This window comes from Hordeum vulgare, chromosome 3H (genome assembly GCF_904849725.1).
Source record: "Hordeum vulgare subsp. vulgare chromosome 3H, MorexV3_pseudomolecules_assembly, whole genome shotgun sequence".
Lineage (NCBI taxonomy): Eukaryota > Viridiplantae > Streptophyta > Magnoliopsida > Poales > Poaceae > Hordeum > Hordeum vulgare.
This window is the reverse complement of record NC_058520.1, coordinates 608450489-608460348: the sequence shown is the minus strand read 5'-3', so window position 1 is coordinate 608460348 and position 9860 is coordinate 608450489. Positions and strand designations below refer to the sequence as shown.

Here is a 9860-nt window from a genome sequence, read left to right as displayed (position 1 = left end):
GGAGGTGTGAGGAGGGAGGTGTTGCCATGGCATGAACGAGGGTGAGGGCTGGCTTGGGAACCCAAAAACGGGTCTCCTTATATGCATAGAATGGCTGTAGAGGGCTGGCTTGGGAAGTGCTTACTGATCGATCAAAGGTCGGCATCAACGTCGGCGTTACGTTCTTGTGATCATCTTTCCAAGTTTAATTATGTCCAGCTAGCTAAGAAAGTGACGTTGATTACTTCATTCTTTGTTGCTGGCTGAGCTGCAACGTTGTGATCGAGGTCTGTGAGAAAGTTGTGATAACTTCCACACCCCATACGAACAGTAAATTACAGAAAATCAGAAAAATTGTGACATCAAATATGGTCCAACTTTATAGGTTCTTGCATGTTTTTATAATAAAATATTATGTTAAGAAAGGTGTACACACAAGTTTCATATTTTAGTTCTAAATGTGTGCTCAAAACTTCAAGCACTAATTTTTTTTTTGTGTAGAGCTCCTCGAATGGTTTTGGCATGAAAACTTTACAAGCACCTACATAGTTTGATCATATTTGACGTTGCAAATTTTCAGATTTTTTTATTTGTTTTCTATTTTTTGTGAATTTACTATTCATGCAGGGTGTCAGGAAACACAGTTATTGATAAACCACTGCATCCAATGTGAAATATGAATGAGTCAAGTGGGGTGTAGAAATAAACTAGTACGGGAAAATGCAAAGCACACTGCGAAAGACTCCTACATCCCCGCAAGCTTTTACGAGATCAATTTTCATCTATATGCTTTTGTAGGACGACCTCACGGCTGAGCACGCCATTCAGCTTCATGCCTCTACCTTCTGTTTGAGCGAGCCCTTCAAAGACGATTTGGATTTGCTTCTTTGCTCGGATCCAATAGTCATATTGATCTTGAAATACACAAATTCAATCCTTGCATAGATACAGGTCCATCAAATGGTAATATATATATTTGCCAGAGGGGAACCAAACAAGAGCGGAGCCAGGATTTGAACATGAGGGGGGCGAAATACTATTGTTGACATAAAAGATGAAATATCACAGTATATTAAGTGCAATGATAGCATCGATGATTAAGCATAATTTTTTTGTTTTGAAACTACAAAAAAAAAAGATAATTCTCGGCAAGAAGGTTGGAGCTTGAAGATGAAGCAATTGGTTTGAGAAAGTATTCACCCCATTAGTTTGTTGTTGTCTTTCACTTCACCTTTGACTAATATGAAAGATATACATAATTACTACTAGACAAATTTACTGTTTCATGCATAGTTTTAAATAGCCCGCTATGGCCCCGCTATAGCCTCGCTATAGCCTTTTCAGCAGGGTGCCGCTAAATGGTATCTTGTACAAATATGCCGTTATAGCACGCTATAGCTGATTTAGAGGCTCGCCGCTATTTGTCGTAGCCCGCTATTTAAAACTATGGTTTCATGTGAAACATTAATTGAGCAAATAAGGTTCTTATGTATATTAAACATATATTTCCATCATTCCTAAATAATTGGAGTTTTAGGTTTATCATAATTCAAAATTCTTCAAGCTTGAGCATGTTTATAGAAAATATATCGATGCCTGAAAATTAAAATCTTCAGAAAATATTCATGCTATGTACCTTATATTGTGAAACCGAGGGAACATATCGTATCACATTTTTCTATAAATATGATCAAATTCAAACAAGTTCACCAAGGACAGACATAAACTTTAACTATTTTTAGAAAGGTGGTACTAATAACTAATGTCTGTATGCTAGTAGTGTGTGGTATACCTCCATCTATCCTGCTCACCCAGCATCTAGCCGTATCCGATGGATTAAAAACTCGACCGCAGCAATGTAATAGCCATCCACAGCCCGTACATGCATGATTCAGTAATTATTTATACAATATATGGGCTATTGGGCTTCTCCATTTTGTTGTTGATTCAATAATTATTTATACAATATGGGCTAATTATGTAAATAGCTGCGGCCGTTAGACATATAGTAATAGCACATACACACTACCTGGTACAAATAATTGAGGGGGGCGAGCGATTGGCAGGGGTATGAGTATGACCCCTGCTCACCCCTCCGTGTCTGACATTGTTATTATCGATTACTGCCAAAAATTGATGATTTTCAGTGCAATCTAGGACATTTCCTATTATTTGGTAATAAAGGCGGACAAATACTTGTTGCTTGTTGTTTGTAGTCGCCGACATGGGGGAGAATTGGAGCGTGGGACAGAGACAGTTTCTCTGCTTCGGCCGAGTCATATTGAAGCGCAGCCAGATCCAGTTCATGGATGAGGCGACCGCTTTTGTCGAGACCCAGACAGATGCGGCCATCCAGAGGATCATACGGGAGGAGTTCCGAGAGTGCACTGTCAGCAGCGGGCATTGCTCATCGTGTCCCAAGTCCCAACTGTCATGGACAGTGACAGAGTTCTTGTGTTGGATGCAGGTACGCTTTGGCATTACACGGATAATGATCTACTTCTAGCTTCTTCAAGAGTCTTTTTTCAACAAAGAAATTGCGCTTCTGTTTTTGTTCTATATGTATTTTACTGTTTCAGGTTTAGTGAAAGAGTTTGATGCTCCATCCAAGCTGATGGGAAGGTCGTTGGCCTTTGGGGCGATGGTTCAGGAATACGTGAACCGCTCCTCTAGCGAGTAGGTAACCGATGGATGATGTGCTTCTCTTCGTGGCAAAGCCGAATAATGTAGATCGAGATACAAAAGGCAGAAGTTTAGGCATAAAATTAGGGGTATGATGGTGGATCATTTCTACAGGAAAATGTTGTAAGTTTTGCTGTCATAGGTGTAAAATCAAAAGAGATAATCTGAAGAATATACAACATGAGAAAATGCAACATATAAAGTACATGATTTTTTGTATGAATACATGTGTGAGCACTTCTAAAATTACATGAACAATTTTTTGAACTCGTGAACACTTCTAAAATATTACGTGAACAATTTTTGAAACTCATGAACACTTCTAAAAAATTACACGAACAGTTTTTAACTGTTAACACACATTTTAAATTAATGAACGTTATTTATAAAATCTCTGAACATTTTTAAATCCATTGAAGATCCAACATGTCACGCTTGTTTTTGTTTTCTATTTTCCCAACCTATGCCCAGCTTCTATACACAATATATCCCCAAATGGAGGGTCCCAGTCTCCTAGACACAATATACACAATTATGCTGAAAGTAATATATATCAGCCCAGTATTTCTCTCACGCCCTAGATTTGGACTAGTGGGCACTCGATCGGTACCTACCCCTACCTAATGGCTGAGCGTCTTGGGAACAATCAGGGGCCTTGCCCCCCCCCCCTGGTAGAAGAAATTCTGCCAAATAAGTTTATCCTTCACCTAATCGCTCTACTTATCCTCTAGTCTCTTTGATCTCCCTAGCCTTTTCTATGTCGTATTCAGTCATTATCCTCCCAAAAATATTTGGTTCACGCTCCGCCACTGCCCCTACACGTATCAGTTGTCTCCGTATGCTGGAGGCTCTCTCATAAAAACACATCACAATAGCACTACCTACTTTAAGAATAGACGAAGTTTCGTAGTATAGTGACGTGGTCTTTTCGGAAATGTTACAACTATTATTGCCCACAAATTAACATAATTCAAAATAGTTACCACACTAGAGTTCTTTTACTTAACATGATCTTGTACACGCCTACTGAGCCATATGATTTAAAATTCCACATATTTAATATCTATGAAGTCATAAATTTATTTCACGGTCATGTTCAATATGCTAAAGATGTTACCTTTGCATTTGCGAGAGCCACATTCCTAGTTAGTATGAAAGGAAATCGATCCCTGGGCCTCATTGAAGCATCTCTCATGTAACGGCTGGATGTAGGAGATTGCTCGTGCTTGGAGAGCAGGTCGATGACATCTTTGATTGATGGTCGCTCATCACGCGCCGGGTCAACACATGTCAGTCCGGTGACCATGACACGCTCCATCTGCCACCACCACTGATTCAACTCCCCTTTCAGCCGCTCATCTACCATCTCGAGGATGGCTTTTCTGCTGTGAGACTCTGTGACGGCGGCGATGAGGGTGTTCCGATGTGCCGCCGTTCCCGGGATAGACGGTCTCACCTCAGGGTGGACACGGTCCGGGCCGGTCCGGTCCCGGTCCGAGCCGACGTTTGGACCGGCCGCCGGCGGTCCGGTCCGGACCGGACCGAGTAGGCTGGCGGTCCTTTTTTCAGGGACCGCACCGGCGAGGCAAAAGCCCGGGCCGGACCGGCGGACCGGCCAACAGCTCACCGGCGGCGAGGTGGTGACCATGGTATCGGCTATCAAAGGCTATAGGTCGTAATCGGAAGCGGAGACAGAGGGAATAGGTGCGGGCACTCATGTAGAGCTCGATACCGAGGTCGGGGAGGTCGGAGAAGCAGCGACGGCGACGGAATCGACGACGAACGGCGACGGCCGAAGCTGGAGATGGAGCAAGATCCCGACTGACTCGCGGCGAATCCCATCGATTTGTTACGGGGGGGAGGAGATCCGATGCTTGCGAAGCTCCTGTACATGGTGGTTCGTCCTGGAAAGGACAGTGGCCGCGTCCTCCTCCATCTCGTGCTCTGGACGGCGGCGGCGGCATAGCACATCTCCCCCGCCACGCCTGAGCCGCCACACCTCCAGCACGCCCCCGGCACTCCTCCAGCACGCCCCCGCCATGCCTCCAGCATGCCCCCGCCATGCCTCGCCATGCCGCCGGTGAGCTGTTCGGTCCGCTCGGTCGGACCGGGCTTTAACCGGACCGGACCGAGCAAATTTCGGTCTTGTTTTGAGGGACCGGACCGGACGGTTTTTGTGGTCGGGCCTGGACTGAGCCGGCTCGGACCGAACGGTCCACGAGCAGGCCACGAAGCCCGCTCGGTACGTCCAGGCTGAGTCTCACCCCAGTGACCACCTCCAGCAGCACCAACCCGAAGCTGTATATATCAGAGGCGGGGCTCAGCGTGCCGAGCTCAATGTAGTTGGGGTCCATGTAGTCCATGCTCCCGATAACGGTTGTCCGAGGAGTACCCCCGCCGCCATGGCGGATGACCTGTCGTACGAGTCCAAAGTCGCCGAGCTTGGCCTCGAAGCCCTCTCCCAGCATCACATTGCTGGGCTTTATGTCCCGGTGCAACACGTACCTCTTTGTTGAGTCATAGGCACCGTTGTGGAGGTAGTCAATGGCGTCCGCGATACCGAGAAGGATATTGTACCTCTACGGCCATGTCAATATTCTGCCGCTAGCACCGCCGTCGTGGAGATGGTCGCTGACGCTACCGTTGGGTTCGAGCTCGTAGACGAGCACCAACCGGCCACCATCATCGCACCAGCCAATGAGCTGTAGGAGGTTCTTATATATGGCGCAGCTGGCATAGGGTCTCGATCTAATGCACATAGTTCTTCCGATTCCGTTTCAATGTTGGCTGCCGCATCTCCTTCACTGCCACCTCCCGTAGGTCCGGCATAGGTAGCAACTCTCTGTACACGTCACCGAAGGAACCCTTGCTGATCTTCCTATCTCGCGAGAAGTTGTCCGTCGCCGCTACCAGCTCAGAGTAGGAGAATTTTCTCGCAACTTTGATTTTTCCATGATCGAATAACATGGTTAGTTAAGAGAAGGGAATTGATAGAGAACCTTTTCTAATCAAATAACTAAATAAAATCCATGATACATATGTTTACCTTGCAAACAATTTCCGTCGAGGCACCGTGTTGGTCTTTTTATAAATGTAGTATAGATAAGAGAGAGAAGAGCCACTAGTAAACCGGCTAACAAAACTGCCGTGACAGCTAGGAATATCACCCACATTTTTGTCTCCGTGTGAGATGGATCTGTTAGCAAAATAACAATCAATTATTGTATTTTTTGTGCTAAATGGTAAGGTCATTATAAAAACATAAATCTAGCTTAACTATAATTCTGAAAATTTACCCTAGACAAAAATTGAAAAATATAGAATGTCCATTTTCCTTCCTGAAACATTGGCTTGGCTCATATATTAAGCTAATTCTTTTAGGCTCGCCAAACTCTCTAAATCATCACGTCCCGGTTTGCCAACCGTTGTGATGGAAAAAATGTTGTTGTAAAATGTTAGAATATGAATCCGAAATAATGTAGTTTATACACACATTTTTATAAAAAGTATGACCATCTACAAACTATGCAAAGAAAAGAAAGATATTTACCACATACATCACAAATGTTAATATTTGTAACCAATATATACACAAACATACTTTATCTTGTAAACTACATGTATTGAAATATTAAAGTTTTAGGACTTGCTGTCAACATAATCTTGTTCTAAATAAACCGGTCGGTGGGTGTGCGAACCGGGGAAGGAGTAAATTACTCCAGGGTATGGTACTTTTGGAGGTTAAGGCCTAGTTTTAGTTCGCTAAATAATGTTGTGATGTGATTATTTAATAAAATACTATGATTTTTTGCCAAAAAGAAGAAGAAAAAACCTATTCAGACAATCACTAAAATAGGAGGAAAAGGCTTGGGTAAACGGGATTATGATTTACAAGAATCCACTGTGATATCAAACATAGTCTAAGTGAGTCAAACTAGTAGCTTCACCGGGAGTGAATTTCTTCCTTCAAAAAAATTCGCCTCTTTCTCACATAACCAAGATTTAAATTGAAAATGTAATAACAATGGAATTGCATTTAAACATCAATAACAACATGTATTTCAACATGACCCCCCCCCCCCCCCCCCCCCAATCTTAGCTCTAAGATATTAGGAAGCATGATGTGTGGCAGTTGAAGATGAAGACGATTGCTCGTACGGACGTGAGAGTCCATGCAGGTGCACGTGACAAGGTGGTACATTTTGTGATGGACCAGCAGGAAACAAGCTAGTTCACGTACATACACAATAGAAAAGAAGCTTTCTGTTTTTATTACACATCACCAAGCAAGGGTCTGGGTCAAAATGAAGTTAATACATTCTGTGTTGGGTCATTTTGGTCTGGGTCAAAATGAAGTTAATACATAAGACATTATAGTACTGAAAGATATATACTTAAGTATGCTAATGGCGAGAGGATGCCTAAGCTTTATGTTTATATTAGTTTCTGCCGCGCAATCAATTATGCGATCTCGACTCTTTGATGTATGCTATTAGTGAGCGGAGTCGAATGGCGTCCACACCAACCAATAGGCTACATAAAGTCACAAATTATTGGGGATAATCTCCATTTATTGGGTTTATTAGCTCACTTTGTTAGATGTTTCTTTTCATGTGTCAAGATTGCTATTTATCCTACTATTTATAAATCTAGCTTAACTATAGTTCTAAGAGTTTATGCTACACAAAATTTCAAATATATAGAAAGTCCGTTTTACGTTCCTGAAACATTGGCTTGACTGATATATAAGCTAATTCTTTTATGCTCACCAAACTCTCTAAATCATCATGTTCGGGTTTGTCAATCTTTGTGAAGGAAAAAATTGTTGTTTTAAAATGTTAAGATATGAATCCTAAATCTTGTAGTTTATACACATATTCTTCCAATAGGTATGACCATCTACAAATTATGCAAATCAAATAAAGATATTTAGCGCATACATTGAAATGTTAATATTTTGCAACCAATATATGCACGCATATTTTAATTACTTCATCATGTAATCTACATGTATTAAAACTTTCAAATTTTATTTGATTTTTCACTATAATTTTCACCTTACATAAGCCAATCGATGCATGCGAGAATGGGAGAAGGAGTAAATTGCTCCTGTTTTTGATACTTTGGGAGGTTAGCGCTTAGTTTTAGGTAGCTAAATGATGTTGTGATGTGATTATCTATTAAATAATATAAAATTATTGACAAAAAAGAAGAAGAAAAAAAAAACTATCCACAGAACCACTAAAATAGGAGGAAATGGGTTGGGTAAACGGGGTTAGGATTTACAAGAATCGACCGTAATATCAAACATAGTTTATGTGAGCCAAGCATGTACCTTCATTGGGAGTGAATTTCTTCCTTTCTTAAAATGTGTTCCTCTTTCTCACATAATCAAAATTGAATTGAAAAAGCAATAGCACGGAAGTTGCATTTAAAAATTAGTCTAATTAACAATATGGATTTCATCATAGTCCCCTCAGTCTCAGCTCTGAGATCTTAGGAATCATGATGTGGACTGGCAATTGAGCATGAAGACGATTGTCCGTAGTCCGTACAGACGTGAGCGCCGGGGCAGGTGCACATGATGACATGATGTTGCCATGCAACAATAGCAGGGTCGTAGGTTTTGTCATGCACGAGCGGATAAGATCGATAATAATGCAATCAAGACCCTTGCTTGGTGATGTGTAACTTCTAGAAGGAGCTCGATCAGATGGGGTGATGAGAATGTCGCATCAGATTAGGGATGATTTATGATAATAGTTGGGTACGGTAGGTTTATTACTTGAGTTTAGAGTGCCACATGCAAAAGAGAACATCAAACTAATACAGTTTAAACTCGGCTGGTGAGTTTAAAGCTTGTCTAAAACTAACAGTAAAAATGGTTCGCTTGCCTGTTACAGGGAACGTTCTTGTGCATGGTTTATTACAGTAAAAATGGTTTATTACAGTTACAGGGAACGTTCGCCAGTGTTACAATTACTGGTGACATATTGGTACACCTTATCGATCGGAAGATTAGAAATTCGTTCATGCATGGTGACATCGTTAGATTTGAAATGGGTTACCTGTTGAGTGGAAGGACCAAGCGAGCAGCTGGTGCGACTCGCAGAGGACACCGGTGGCCGCCGAGAATCCGACGGCGGCGTCCTGTACAAGGCCGGCGTCGTCCCTGAGATCCATCGTCGCGTTGAACTCGTACGTGGTGCTGGACTCGGAGGCCAGCTCGGTTTTCCGAAGCGCCACCTTCATCACCTTGGACTCGGCGTCGTACGTGACGCTCGCCCACATGATGCCATGGAGGCTCAACGGGGGCAGGCTCCTGGTCCGGTTGGACCTGATGCCGTTGACGTCGATGCCGATGTAATCGGGTCCGTCCTCGTTCGTGGGGTCCCAGCCATCGTTCCAGCGCGTGTCGAACTCGACGGCGAGGGTGTGCGGCGGCCGTCGCGAGTCGGCGGCGCCCGTGCTGTTGGGGTTGCTGAAGAGCCCGAGGAGGCCGCCGTCCGATCCCGGAGGAGGGGTCGTCGCCGGGAAGGGACCGAGGAAGAACGCCATGCCGTCCCCTCGTGAGAGGTTGTCTGTCATGTTGCTGTCTTGGACGATGGCGAAGCGGAAGCTGGTGGTGAAGCTGGCCGTCCTGCCGGTGCGGTCGTCCCAGAGGCGCACCGGCTTACGGTGCACGACGCGGCCGATGAGGTTGGAGCTGTCGTCGGTGAGGATGATCCGGGCGCGGCCGGCGTAGGAGGCGTTGATGAATTTGAGGTGCTCGCGGTCGCCGGGGACGGTGAAGTTGTAGTCGAAGGAGAGCGCGGCGGCGTGAGCAGTCGTGTAGGCGGCTAGAAACAGGAAGTACGTGGGTATGAGGATGCTTCTTGCATGGGCCATGGCTGCAGCTAGCAGAAACCCGAGGGAGTTAAGCTAGTGATCAACACATGTCAGCTCATGGAGGACGATGCATGCTGGGGTGGAGAACTATTTATTAGTTTGATTCAAGTAGAGTGGACAAAGGCCCTAGAGACAATTGCAAGCTTGACACGAGGAATACTATTTGGATTAGTCAAGTCAAACTTTTACATATATAAATATAGAAAAGGATATCTAAAGGAATATAAAATGAGAAAGGTGTGATAGCACCCCGGTGTCCCTACCCCTCTACGAACAGTAAATTCAATCAGATATAAAAGAAGTTTCAAAAA

At 43.8% G+C, this 9860-nt stretch overlaps 2 pseudogenes; one reads left to right on the top strand and one right to left on the bottom strand.

Moving 5' to 3' along the window:
• The first annotated feature begins 2284 nt into the window (after positions 1-2284).
• Positions 2285-2659, top strand: LOC123442247 (annotated as a pseudogene).
• A 324-nt stretch (positions 2660-2983) lies between these two features.
• LOC123442246 lies at positions 2984-9615 on the bottom strand (annotated as a pseudogene).
• Between the last annotated feature and the right edge of the window lie 245 nt (positions 9616-9860).